A 15,517-nucleotide genomic window follows, 5' to 3' on the forward strand; every position below is an offset into this window, starting at 1 on the left:
GGCCTTATAAGCTATAAGCAATAATAAAAAGATGAGTTTTAAGAAGTTTCTTAAAACAGGGAACTGGCGTTTCTGATGTTTGTGAGGAGAGCATTCCTCAATTTAGGTGCACGATAAGAGAAAGCCCTGCCTCCCATGCTGCTAAATTTGCAACATGGCTGATACAAGGTGAGCCCCGAAGCAGAAGGTAGATTGCGAGAGGATGAGGAGGTTGATATCAGGTCACATATGCAGATGCAGATGTAGCTATATGCAGGTGCAGAACCATGAACAGCTTTGTAAGTTAAAATCAAGGTTTTAAAATCGATGCGTGACTTTACAGTCAACCAGTGTAACTGCTGAAGAACAGGAGTAATATGAGAGCGAGATGATGTGTGAGTTAACACACGTGCGGCTGAGTTTTGAACATATTGTAAGATCTTAAGTGAATTGGCTGGCAGACCCCCAAATAAAGAGTTACAAAAATCTAGACGAGCATGGACAATCTTTTCAGCATCTGGTGTTGAGAGAAAAGGACGCATGCGGGCAATGTTGCGTAAGTGATAAAATGCAGTTTTTGTTAACTGTTTAAAATGAGGTTTGAGGCTAAGCTGAGCATCAAAGACGACACCAAGATTTCGCACCTGCCTAGAAGGAGTTAAAAGAGATGAGACTGTTGTAGTCACACACCATTTTTACAGCTTACTAAAATATTTTAATTTATTGCTGGAAATAGTTTATCCAAGACAAAAAAATTATGTGTGCATTTATTCCCCTTCACTTAAAACAGAGATGCGCAAACCTATTTGAGAAGAGAAGGAGAATGATTGGGAGGTGGATGAGGTATAATATCTTTGACGGAGATCGTCATTTTGAATTTAATGTACCATTTTGTTTGTTTGTTTTGTATTTTCTTTTGTTTCATAAATGAAACCGATTTTTTTTAATGTAAACAGTTACTCAACGGATAAAGGGCAATTCACAAGACATCGACAAATAAATCATTTGTAAAACTATTTTAATTTCCATTGTGTTGTTAACAGGATTGGTTATGTTTTTACTGTAATGTGTTCATTAAAAAAATATGAAAAATATACTGCGGGTGGGCAACGTGGTGGCGCAGTAGGTAGTGCTGTAGTCTCACAGCAAGAAGACCACTTGTTCGAGTCTCGGCTGGGTCAGTTGGCATTTCCCTGTGGAGTTTGCATGTTCTCCCTGTGTTGGCGTGGGTTTCCTCCGGGTGCTCTGGTTTCTCCCATAGTCCAAACACATGCGCTATAGGTGGAATAAACTAAATTGGCCGTAGAGTATCAATGAGTGTGTATAGATGTTTCCCAGTACTGGGTTTGCACCTGGAAGGGCATCCGCTATGTAAAACATGCTGGATACGTTGGCAGTTCATTCCGCTGTGGTGACCCCTGATGAATAAATGGACTAAGTCGAAGGAAAATGAATGAATTTTATTATTTACCATACTATCCATGACCATTATTAATGCACCTAAAGCACAATGCTTTATGGGTTTATCAATTTCACTGCAGTCGTGACACCAAGTCTGGCTACCAGAATGACCAAACAAGGGTTAGATCTGGCCCACTTCGGGCCTAGTTATTGATTATTAACTTGGCTGAGACTTGGTCCAGATATATGGACTATTTTTGGCCCTTGTCTGGAAGCCAGACTTGGTCCAGTCATGTACCGCAGCATGTAATTAAAGCAACAATAACTAAAATAAGCAAATGATATATTAAATCCAGGTTAGTTTAATGCAGTACAGATAATACAGCTCTGGAAAAAATTAAGAGATCACTTGTCAATTCTGTTTCACTGAATTTATGGTTTATTGTTATGAGTAACAAATAAAACATTTTATATTCTGATCGATTTTCTAAAGAATAAATCTAATTTAATCTCATTCTTATAATGAGATGATAAATATCTTATAGTCTGGGAAAAAGGTATAAACATTATTTGCACATTTTGTGAAACGCCTCTAGTACAAAAAATGTTTTGTGCAATTCATAAAATCTGCCACTAGATGTCAGTAATTAACCACGGAAAATATTATCTACAGGCTGCATCACAGTGGAATCATAATGTCTTATCTTGATCTAAAGTTAATCAGTAAATACACTGATTTAAAGACATTTCAGGGATCAAAAGTACATATATTTGACCGTTTACAATTATAGAATCACATAAAAATGTCAAAAAGAATTTATTGTTTTCCCTGAATCACTTTAAATTCAGAGTTATGCTTTATTATATAATTTTTAGGCTATTAAAAATGTGCTAGCAAATGTGAGCACAATTAAATACTGGTACTGTTATTGTATTGAAATATAATTGTGATTATTTTAATTGTTTATTTTTTACATTTGTATATTATAATAATAATAATAATAATAATAATAATAATAATAATAATAATAATAATAATTATTATTATTATTATTATTATTATTATTATTATTATTATTATTAAGAATTAATATTATACTTAGACATTTTTATACTAGAGAGCAATGATATTAAAATCATTCTGTCATAATTTATTTATTTATATGTGTCTTTATCGTATGAACTTAATGTAAAAACTCCTCATTCATTCATTTACAACAAGGGTATATCGTTTTCCTCAATCCCAAACGGGTCAAAATGAAATCATCAACATCCTGCACAATCCCATTTGACCAGCCAGCCACACACCCACGTGCTTCCATGAAGAGGAACAATTAAATTGGCCAAAAACCCAGGAGACGCAGCGGCCTGAGAAATCCCTCAATCCCCTCTGCAGGTACTGCTGTGTCTCTCTAGTGGCCGCTGGATCACGCTCAAATCCCCACTGCAGCCTGTTTTAGTACGGAGAAGGCTTTCATTTTAATATATAACAGCTCATATTCCAGCATTGGACTGTACAAACCGAACGTCACAGCCTCCTATTTAATATTCATAAGCCAAGCGTTCTTCATTGGACACGATCTCAAGAGCGTCAGCGAGAGCTCATCAATATTCATGAGCTTCGCCTTGACTGTAGTGGGATTGGTAGTTTGTGGGCTCGCCTGCACCATTGTTTCTTCTGTTCTTCATCTGCGGCAGATGCCGGTTCTGCACGAATCCAGCATTCCGGTGTAAAGCCCGTCAAAATCTGCGATGTGTGTATGATTCTCTCCCTCGTGATGAAAGCGCGATCATCTGACGGCGGTGTTACCAGTATGAATGGTAAGTCGCCCGTTTATTCTCTATTGTCAGTTCTGAATGGACGCGATAACGGAGTGACGTGACCGGTGTCGGTTCCCACACGAGCATAAAGCGCTTTTAAAGGTGTGTTCCCGGTATCTTTGACAGGCTGGGCTGCAGGAATTAGAAATCGATTCATATTATTTATATCATTTCCATGTTCTTCTCTTCGATAATCAATACGCAGAATCGATTATTAATTACTGTTCTATTAGTTTTTTTATTACTGTAAATGAATTGCTAATAATATACTAAATGAGCTAAAAATGTCGAACAATCTATAATACTTATATACTTATATAATACTATAATACTTAATAATAATAATAATAATTATTATTATTATTATTATTATTATTGTTATTATTATTATTATTACTATTACTATTATTATTATTATTATTATTATTATTATTATTATTATATTAATAGTAATATTATTATTAATAGACACGTTATTTAATACGTGCAAATGACATGTATTGCTATTGTCAGCTTCTTTTTTTCCAAGATCTAATAGCAATTCTAATAAAAAGCCAGACTAATCTGTGGCAAACATGTTAATTTTTGTATTTCAATAAAATTCTATTGATGTCCAGAAATAAAAAGCAAAGTTAAATGTAAATAAGAATGTTGTATAATCAGTTATTTCATCGGTCAGCTGTTTGAAAATGTTTATTTAATTATTTACGTTCTTATTTTTTGTTTGTTTATAAGCAAATAAAATGTAAACCAACATGCTGAAGCCAGTTGTTAAAAAAATATATAATAATAATAATAATAATAATAATAATAAATACAGTAAAGGGGTTTAATAAATACTACTATTATATATAAATGTGCTACTAAGGGATTTTTGCAATGCTTTCATTATAAGAACCATTTCTGGTTCCCCAAAGAACCTTTTAGTGGTAAAGTCTAGATACAGCGGTGGATGTGCACAACAATAACATAATTTTTGTAACACTGCATAACAATATCTTATATTTTACGTTACTGTGACGGTTGGGTTTAGGGTTGGGGTAGGGGTAGACGTTAATAAAATACAATTTATTGGGTAATTTAAAAGATAACATAAATAATACTTGGTACAACTACTGTTTTTATATCACTGTGAGGGTTGGGGTAAGGGTAGGCGTTTATAAATAGCAATTAATGGGAAATTTAATAAATAATATCTGTAATATAATAATAATAGTGTCTGACCTTGCAACAAGCCCTTTTAGTAAAAGTTCTGCAAAGAACAATTTTTTTTCCCAGTGTGATTTTACTACATTTGAATATTTTTAATTATTAAGCACTTTCATCAACTAAACAGAACATTTTGTTCAGTTAAAAGGTTTCATCGATGTTCCCTAAGGGAACTATTAAGGAACAATTATTTTTAATTTTACATAACTGTCCATCAATAACAAAAGCATTTTAACCATTTCTACATTGAATGCTTTTTTAATTGTTAATTTAAATTATGACATTTATCAGCAGACCTGAAATAAAAAAAGATTTTTTAGAAAACACTAACAGTAAAAATAATTGGCCAAACCAATCTACAATTTACCCACTTCAAATGTTATCACTCTATTGAATGGGTGTTATCAGTGGCTATCAGCTGATAGATATGGGCCAGTAGGGGCCTTCTGCACCTACAAGCTCAGAAGGCTGTTATCATTCATCAACATGGTTAATTGGTTATACTAATAGAAAAGACTCCAGATCCAGATCTGTTTTAACATTATTGTGACGCTCGGGTTTACGGTTGGGTAAGGGGTAGATGTTAATAAAATACAATTATGGAAAATTTCATAAATGATAAAAACAATTCTCGTGGTTAATCAGTTGTACTAATAGAGAAGACTCCAGGGCTGCGTTTCCCAAAAGCATCGTAAGCCTAAGAAGTTCGTAGAAATGATCGTACGACTGATCTTAATATTACGGTCTGTTTCCCAAAAGCATCGTAACTTAAGTAGCACTTGAAAATCTTAGTGGATCTACGAGTGCTCTGGATTAATCGTAAAGCCTTAAGTGCATCGTAAGGAGACAGAGTTATGAGGGCACCTGCTGGACAACCGGCAAATTGCACCTACAATTTACTTCTCTTCAAAGTCATTATTCATTTTATTTGTACGTATATCTCTATTCATTTATATTTTCTACACATTACACAATTCAATATACAAATAATAATGAATAAAGAAAAAAATAAAAATTACATAATAAATGTTAGAATGAAAAAAAAAATTACACTGTTGTATATGGACATTTCGAGGGTAGTAGGCTACATATGTTGTATTTAACAGAAAATATTTAATGTGATTTAAATCACATTTAAATGCTAGTGTCTCCACCCCTAGGTATGTGCTTATTTATATTTTTGTCCTATTAGCAAATGCACATCAGGTGGGGATAATTAGGCTAAACTTTTCAAAAATAAATGTAAGAGCTTATTTATTTATTTATTTATTTACTTATTTATTTATTTTGATGTGAGATAATCAATTTTTGATAAAGAAATTGATAAATAATTCTACTTAATTAAGGTTTCATATAAATATCGAAAATGATGCTGATGTCATTTCCGGCAAGGACTGTTAGAATTAGTTTTATGCGAGATTGGAGCAAGACAGTGTTTTTACAGTACGACATTTCCAGATAATTTATGTTTTTAAACTGGCTCAAAAATATTTTTTTTTTATGTTATTCGAGTTGAATATACATTCACACAAGTAGAAGAAGAATTATATGGATTGCTATAACATGTGCAACAATAACGAGCCATTCTATAGCGTGACATTTCAGCACTTAACAAACGGATAGCGACTCCTAAGTTGCACTTAAAGCTGGGCTACGTGCAATTGTGTTAAGTGCATTTTTGGGAAACGCACGTGAAACAATAACGAACGTTCGCAAAATGACTCGTAGAAAACGCTCTTAAGTGCTAAGATCAATCGTTATCGGGAAACGCAGCCTAGATCTGTTTTACACATTACTGTGATGGTTGTGTTTAGGGTTGGGGAAGGGGTAGACGTTAATAAAATACAACTAATAAGAAATGTAATAAGTAATATAAATAATTCTTGTTAACTTACAGCTGCGGCCGTATCTAGCAGCAAGCCCTTTTAGTAAAGGTTCTGCAAAGAACTATTTTTTCACAGTGTGATTTTACTACATTTTAATATTTTTATTAATTAAGCACATTCATCATCTAAACAGAACATTTTGTTCGATTAAAAGATTTCATCAATGTTCCTCATGGAACCATTAAGAAACATTTATTTTTAAAACTGTCCACCAATAACAAAAGCTTTTTTAGCCTGTTCTCCATTGAAAGTTTTTTTAATTGCTAATATAAATTATTTATTTAAATTATTATTTATTTATCAGCAGGCCTGAAAAAAATGATTAGGTAGAAAACACTAACAGTAAAAAAAACAGTCAAACCAATGAGTCAATGTGAACATGCGACTGTACATTTTGTACATCAAGTGTGCAATGCTTGCACAATGAATGCGCTATATATATATATATATATATATATATATATATATATATATATATATATATATATATATATATATATATAACAGTTCTGTCAGGTTCTCAAATCTGATTGGCTGATAGCCGTGCGATATTCTGCAATATCAGAACTCCTACAGCCTCTTTACCCCTTGTGTATTACTGCGCCCACATACAGCCAACAAAAAGCAGACACTACAGATCTAAAGTTTAAAAGATGCACTCTCAACTGTTTAACTGTCAGCTTATGATTTGAATCCGGAAGAAAGTAGTTCCTCATACGAAGGGGTTTTTGAGACTCTCCATGTTTAATTTTGTTTTTATATACACGATTATGCCGTCAAACTGTTGTATAAACGCAATATCACACGAGTAGCAGTGCGATATGGCTGTATATCGGCACTGGTGGGGCACTAAGGAAGGCACTTGAATATATTGTTCATATATATATGAATATATATATATATATATATATATATATATATATATATATATATATATATATATATAATTGAAGTCTGAATTATTAGACCTACTAAATTATTAACCCCCCTGTATATTTTGTCCCTAATTTCTGTTTAACAGAGAGTTTTTTTTTGTTTTGCATAATAGTTCTGATAACTCATTTCTAATAACTGATTACTTTATCTTTGGCATGATGACAGTACATAATAATCTACTAAATATTTTTTAAGATACTAGTATTCAGATTAAAGTGCTATTTACAGACTTAACTAATTAGATTACTTAAGTTAGGGTAATTAAGCAGGTCATTGTATAATGTTTTTTTGTTCTAAAGACAATCAGAAACATATATTGCTTAAGGGGGCTAATAATTTTGTCCTAAAAATGGTGTTTAAAAAAGTAAAAACTGCTTTTATTCTAATCGAAATAAAAGAAATAAGACTTTCACCAAAATAAAAATATTATAGGAATTACTGTGAAAAATGCCTCGCTCTGTTAAACATCATTTGGGAAATATTTAAAAAAAGAAAAATCAAACAAACAAACAAACAAAAAAAAAATCACACAAGGGTTAATAATTCTGACTTCAACTGTATATATTTGTTTGCATGCTTGAGGGAGTAGCTGTATGGCAATGATGTGCGTGACCCCTCTCACAACCCTGTTCTCCTGCCACTGAGACTCAGTGAAGCAGAGCTCCGAGAGGAGGCAGGCTGCCATCGCATCTCTCCCAGAGAATGTGCAGCTGTGTCAGGCAGTGCTCTCTGCTTTGCCCCCCTCCCCTGGGAAAACTCCCTCCAGTAATGAGGCAGCATTCATAAAGGGTCTGCGTCGGCCCACTCCACTGCCATCACTGTGATGGCTGCTCTTAGCCATTATTGGAGGGAGAAAAATAATAATGATAATAAGCAGAGTGATGATTGTAAAGCAACATTTTTATATTACAGTATATATAGGCTGCAGTCGTGCTGAACTCTTTCCCCTTATACATTGAAAAAAAAAAGTTTTTTGCAAAATTGTTGCAAACAATTTATAATGGCTGAATTTAAACAATTTAACTTGGTAACAAGTTATAAAAACTACACACTATCAACCATTTATTAAGCATTAGTAAATAGTTAAAACATTATCTGGGGTGCGTTTCCTGAAAACCATCATTAGGTATCTTAGGTCACAAGTTTGATCATTACAAACATAGTTAGTTGATTTAGTGTTTCCTAAATCCATCGTTCCAATGCACATTCGCAAACTGCGTCGCAAACTTGTATTCTTGGCAACTACACCTCTGGAGCTGTAGTTAGAAACATAGTTCCTGGCTTTGTTCTATTCCCAGTTATCCCCCTATGCCCTATTTGTTTAGAACCTTCTAACATTTAAACTTGAAATTATTAAAAAAAGCGTTAAGGTCATCTCTCTTAGGTGTCATTTGCTTTCAAAATATTTTTTAGTTCAGTTTTAGTGATGTTCATACAATTGTGTTTCCTTCGCAGTGCACTTTTAAAAACATTGATCTCATTTTGAACATAGCCATAGCTCATGACGAAAGCTATAGGTGACCTGTTATCTAAAAGCAGAATTTACGTTACGTCTCCAAAGCTTGTGAAAACAAAAAACATAGCATACGTTAATGCTTTTAATTTATAGTAGGTTAATCTTTCAAGCATCTGTACTGTATATGACATGGGCCTGCTGGTTAGAACATTTCTGCAGTGGTTTGCATGTGTCAAATTGTAAAAGTAGACTTTAAAAAAAATAAATAAATAAAGAATATCCTACTTAATAATAATAATAATAATAATAATAATAATAATAATAATAATTTCCATCATCATCATCACCATCATCATCATCAATATTATTATTATTATTAAATAAGGATTTTTTTAATTTCCTCATAAATAATACATATTAAATTTAATTTCTTAATAAATCGCCTCATTATTTATTTATATGTTTTATATATGAAATCAGAATATTGTTAGCTTTTGTAAGTTATTTTATGTTTTAGAATAGAATATGTAATGTTCTCAATAATATTAGTAAAGCAAACATTGGTTCTTTATGTGCTGTTTACATATAATTCATTTAATATGGTAAGCAGGTGCATGTTTATACCAAAACTAATGTTGGATTTTACTTTAAATGTGTGTGCGTGGGCAAGGCAGTGGTGCAGTAGGTAGTGCTGTCGCCTCACAGCAAGAAGGTCGCTGGGTCGCTGGTTTGAACCTCGGCTCAGTTGGCGTTTCTGTGCGGAGTTTGCAAGTTCTCCCTGCCTTCGCGTGGGTTTCCTCCGGGTGCTCCGGTTTCCCCCACAGTCCAAAGACATGCGGTACAGGTGAATTGGGTTGACTAAATTGTCCGTAGTGTATGAGTGTGTGTGTGGATGGTTCCCAGAGATGGTTTGCGGCTGGAGGGCATCCGCTGCGTAAAACCTTGCTGGATAAGTTGGCGGTTCATTCCGCTGTGGCGACCCCGGATTAATAAAGGGACTAAGCCGACAAGAAAATGAATGAATGAATGTGTGTGCGTGTAAAACAATATAATTTGCACAAAGGAATTATGGGTTTCTTCTCTAAAGAAGTTGTCACCACTCCGTTTAGAGCATCATTATGGGCGTTTTACATTATAACTAACGTGGTTCAAATGATGGATCTGCGAAGAGAAACGGGTTTTGGGAAACACACATCACTACATTGCTCTATTCCCAAACTATGCATGATACTAGGATATTTCAGCTGCTAGTTTCATCGTTGTTTGGGAAACGCACCCCTGTTGAGCACTGACTCTACATTAATAAATGTCAGTAGTCAGTTTATAACTGCAGATACAAATGCTCTATTCTTGACTTTTAAGCATGTATAAGGTGCATAATGATTGTGTTTTCATACTTTTTTAATAATTTATTTATAAGTATCGCTTTATTTACAAACCAGTTATTTATGGATAGTTGATGTTGTTTTAAGATCATTCAGAATGAGTTATTAAATGATGAATAATCTATCTAAATTAACATTTATATATCTTAATATTTAGGCATATAATGATAGTTCATTTGTACATTAGTAAATGCTTTATTAGCTTAACTTCATCCAGTTATGTGACCTGATCTAAAGTGAGGACTATTTATGCTTTATAAATCCCTAACAAATGACAATAAAGGCTCAGTTATGTTCTAAACAGGAAAAAATAAAAAATAAATGACTTCATTAATTTCTATTCATTTGAAGATACACAAATGAAACTGAATCAAATTGAAAACGTTTGCAATCTTAACTAAAATAAACTTACTGTGCAGTTTAAACATTGCTAAATAACACTAAAAATGTTGCATCATCATTATTTTATACTCTGTGTGCTCTTTATGTGCTCCCTCCGAGCTAAATAATAAGAGAAAACCAAATCTCCTACCACAGTTATGCTGATGACTTCAGTCCCACCTCTGCCAATGCATGGATGAAGTGAATAGTTGGATGTGCCAAAACTTTCTTCAGTTAAACTAAGAGAATACTGAAGTGATTGCGTTTGGGGACAGAGATGAGGTTATCTGGGTGAATGTATACCTTGCCTCTAAGGGTCAAACAACAAAAACTAAGGTCAAGAATCTTGGTGTGACTCTGGAGTCAGATCTGAGCCATGTCAAAGCAGTTAGTAAATCAGCATACTATCATCTCAAAAACATTGCAAGAATTAGATGCTTTGTTTCCAGTGAAGACTTAGAGAAACTTGTTCATGCTTTTATCAGCAGCAGGGTGGATTACTGTAACTGCCTCCTCACTGGCCTTTCCTAAAAAGACAGTCAGACAGTTACAGCTAATCCAGAATGCTGCTACCAGAAGCAGGAAATCAGAGCACATCACACCTGTCCTCGGGTCTTTACACTGGCTCCCAGTTACATTCAGAATAGATTTTAAAGTATTATTACTTGTCTTTAAATCAATAAGTTCCCTAGGATCTCAATTGATTACAGATATGCTCACTGAATAAAAACCTAATCGATCACTCAGATTATTGGGATTAAATAATTGAGAAATTCCAAGAGTTCAGTCAAAGCAGTTTAAATCAGCCTTCAGCTACTAACAGCACCCCCTGCTGCTGGAATTAACTTGCAGAAATGATCAGGTGTGCTCCAACATTAGGCACATTCACCTCAAGACTGAAAACACATCTGTTTAGCTGTGCCTTTACTGAATGAGCACGGTGCTGCTTCCGACAGATCGCACTATTATATATATTTTTTCTTTTTCATTCTTTTATAACCTGTTTTAACACATTTTAAACTGTGTTTATCATTTTAATCATTTTTTATATTGTTGTTTCTTTTATTCCTGTTTATGTAAAGCACTTTAAATTACAATTGTGTTTGAAATGTGCTATAGAAATAAACTTGCATTGGCTTATATAGTTAAATTATTATATTATTGTTGTTTTATCCACATTTATGTTGTATTTTGACCCTCCTGTTATTCAGCAATAGTTGATTTGATACTGAGCCTTTAACTGTCCTTAGCATAAATAATCTTCAATTTAGATTAAGTCATAAAACTCCATGATGTTGAATTAAGAAGGCATTTGTACAAAGTAACCATCATTATATGCCTTAATAATAAGATATATAAACAGTGATTTCAATATTATTAATTATTTACTAACACATTCTGAATGATCTTAAAAACGCCAACTACTCTTAAATACAAATGGTTTGTAAATATTGAGGTACTTAATTTAGTAGTAAAAAATCTGTCAAATTATGAAAGTACAAATATTAAGCACATTACAAATGTGTTTATAAATCAAGAGTACAGCATTTGTATCTGCAGTTATAAACTGCTTACTAACGTTTATTAATGTGGAGTTAATGTTTAACAGATGATGAATTCACTATAAGCAAATGCTTATTAAATGATTCATAGTGTGTAGTTTTTTTATAAAGTGTTATCATTAACTTTAGTCATGTACAACTTGATTTGTTTGTTTAAATTCAGCCCATAAAATCAACATAGGCTCATTCTGAAATGTATGTACTGTTAGGCAGCATTTCGTCTTTAAAATGAACAATACGGGGTGGTACCGTTCCTTTTCGTGCTTACCAGCTGACTGCCTAGCTCCTTGTGGACGGCATTCCCACTGTTACCAGTTGGACCAGTAGCTCGCAACGCATGTCAGCGGATTTAGGACGCAGAGAGACCAGAGAGGAGCGGTTCCAGAAAGCCAGTGGCGCCCGCAGAAAATTTTCTTAGGGGTGGCCAGAAGAGGCCACTCCAAATCTTGGGGTGGCACACAAATAATAATGTATTCAGTGTAATGTTATATTTTTGTTTTTGGTAAATGAAAAAATGTAGTTTTAATTCATTAATTAATCTTGAAATATTGCAATTTATTCCTTTAAATAGTTCAGCAAGTACATGTGCAAACCAAAAAAAAAAAAAAATAAAATATATATATATATATATATATATATATATATATATATATATATATATATATATATATATATATATATATATTTTTTTTTTTTTAATATATATATATATATATAAATAAGTTTTCTGTTATTTTTACATACTTTTATTGTACAGCATTCAGTATATGCCATGTATAATGTTAATGAAGATTAATTCATTATTAAAACAGACTACTGAACAATTTGTAATAAAGGCATCCCCCCCACTACTACATTGTCATTGCTGTCTATTGAAGATGAGTGCGTGCTGTCAACAGCGATCGGGAAGGGGGAGGGGCAGTGAATCAGCTACGTCAGTGGCACCAGTTAATCCACAATAATTTAATGGCTGCAGTTCGTTCGTTGTTCGTTTAAATATTTTACATTTACGTAAGTACATGTATATTAATAATATCAACAGCAAAGTCATTGGGGTGACCACAAGGATGGCCAGAATTTACACAGCAGGTAAGACAAAAACAAAAAAATAAAATAAAATAAACAAGTAAATAACAGGGTGAGAACGTGGTAAAATCTGAAAACGTGGTAAAAATCGAGGCTTTTCTTTTCTGGATTGCTTTTGAAAACACTGTCGGTTGGATTTAGGGAAGTGGGTGAGCACTGGTCAATCGTTGTTTTTGAAAACATTATTGGTTGGGTTGAGGGAAGAGGGTGGGAGGGTCAATCGGTGCTTTTAAAAACACTATTGATTGGGTTTAGAGAAGCTGGTGGGCGCTGGTCAATCATTGCTTTTAAAAACACTGTCGGTTGGGTTTAGGGAGGGTGTGGGAGGAGGAATCGTTCAGGCAGTCAGGCAGGTAGTCAGTTGACATCGGCCTCTGGTGGATTTAGGTGAGACCAGTAGGCGCGGATGGCACGTGTGAGAGGAATTTGAGATCTAAAAAGCATACACAGCAGCATCTAGTGGATTTGCAGAAACGGTCACACTTTATTTTGATGGTCCGTTTGTTAAATTTAGTCACATTGCATCTACATGACAAATAATTCTAATTACAATGTAAGTAGACTGTTAGGTTGGGGTAAGGGTTAGTGTAAGTTGCCATGTACTTGCAAAGTTTCTTATAGTCATTTAAATGTCAGTCTACAGTCTACTAATACTCAAATGGATCATCAAAATAAATTAATAAATGTTAATAAATAAATGTTACCGTGAAAACAAAAACTGCAAAAAAAATGTACCTCCTGGTACGTATTTGGCGCTCTCCAGAAATGTACATAGGGGTACATTTTCAGAATGAGCCTGGGTTGATATTGACTGGGTTGAATTGTTTGCAACCACCTAAACCTTTTAATAATTCAAATGAATTTTTTATGTATATGCAATCATAAGAGTGGTTTTAATGGACAATACTGGTTTTAATAAATCTTCATTTATTTATCTTTTCCTGCAGAATATTAAAGCCTGTTCCTTTCTGCATTTGAGGTAAGAGAATGGCTTTTTTATTTTGAGGCTGTTTGTTTTGTACTATGTTCTCGGCTCACAATGTGCTTTGTGATTACCTGTATAGACTGTTTGCTTGGTTAAAAATGTACATTTGTGATAGGAATGCATCAATATTATCACTGACAAGCTTATGAACATTTATGAAACATGCTTATTTTCTTGGAATCAAACCCACGCTTTAGCAATTAAGCTACACAAGCATAACAGCTTCATTGCTTTTCATCATTCATTTGTTAATTTTCCCTCAGCTTAGTCCCTTTATTTATCAGGGGCCGCCAAAGCGGAATGAACCGCCAACTTATCATGTGTTTTACACATTGGATGCCTTTCCAGCTGCAACCCAGTAGTGGGAAACACCCATACATGCTCATTCACAGTTATACACTACGGCCAATTTAGTTTATTCAATTCACCTACAGTGCATGTCTGAATCTGGAGCACCCACAGGAAACCCACGCCAACACGAGAGAACATGCAAACTCCACACAGAAATGCCAACTGTCCCAGCTGGGACTCGAATCAGTGACCTTCTTTCTGTGAGGCGAAAGTGCCAACCACTGTGATGCCTTACTGCATTTCAATCCTGCTAATAGTTGATCAATACTTAGCCTATGTTGCTTGAATTATTACATGAACCGGTATAGCTGTTTTGAGGTCGCTTCAGCTCAAGCCTGAGTTAGCATTCATTACATTCAGATTTGCTTCTTATAATGCCTCTGGCCAGATTAATAATTAACATTGGTCATTAGTCATTTGTGTTCCTGAGGAAAAGTCAACATGAAGTCAGTTTGCAATGCATTTAAGCTCTGTAATGTGACATACGCTACCAGGGCCGAAGTGGGACTCCTTTTCAGCCCTGGAGTTTCAAGACTGGCCCACTTCAGTTCACGACTGACTGTATTAAAATAAAGTAATTTCTTATTCAGTACTTCAGTGATGATTCATTTGAACAGTTAACACAAAGTAATGTTTAACAGTATCAGAATCTATTTTCTGTAAGAGTTAGTGCTCATAAATATCCAAACCTTGTAATGAAAAAATATCAAATGAAAACAAATATGAATTAAGCTGCATGTATAGAATAAAGACTCAAATCAAATGTATTGAATTTTCTCATGACACTATCACGTCTTTTTCAAGGAAACAGCTGCTTTATAACTTCAAATATTTGTCATAAATATGAGAACATTAAACTGTAGCTAAATCTCCAACACTATTCTTTAAAACATCACAATGTCCTTTTCTGCAATATCTGAATATTTTTTTTCCCTCTCCGCTGTCGCCACTGGCTCGCATGGTTCAGGATTGGTAGAGCTACGCATTGATGAATTTGCTCTTCAGTGTTTGAACTCTCAGTAATGATTAAATCACACTGAACTGAGCTAAACTGAACTGAACTGAACTTAAACACTAAA

At 33.9% G+C, this 15,517-nt stretch overlaps 1 protein-coding gene across 2 annotated transcripts in view; it reads left to right on the top strand.

Moving 5' to 3' along the window:
- The first annotated feature begins 3,043 nt into the window (after window positions 1-3,043).
- csrnp3 (cysteine-serine-rich nuclear protein 3) overlaps window positions 3,044-15,517 on the top strand; it is a 120,688-nt gene continuing 108,214 nt past the window's right edge. For both annotated transcript variants that reach the window (XM_073913224.1, XM_073913227.1), the window contains exons 1-2: window positions 3,044-3,201; window positions 14,050-14,081. The gene's annotated coding sequence lies outside the window, so the exon portion shown is untranslated. The remainder of the gene's footprint in view (window positions 3,202-14,049; window positions 14,082-15,517) is intronic.

Source organism: Danio rerio, chromosome 9, assembly GCF_049306965.1.
Source record: "Danio rerio strain Tuebingen ecotype United States chromosome 9, GRCz12tu, whole genome shotgun sequence".
NCBI lineage: Eukaryota > Metazoa > Chordata > Actinopteri > Cypriniformes > Danionidae > Danio > Danio rerio.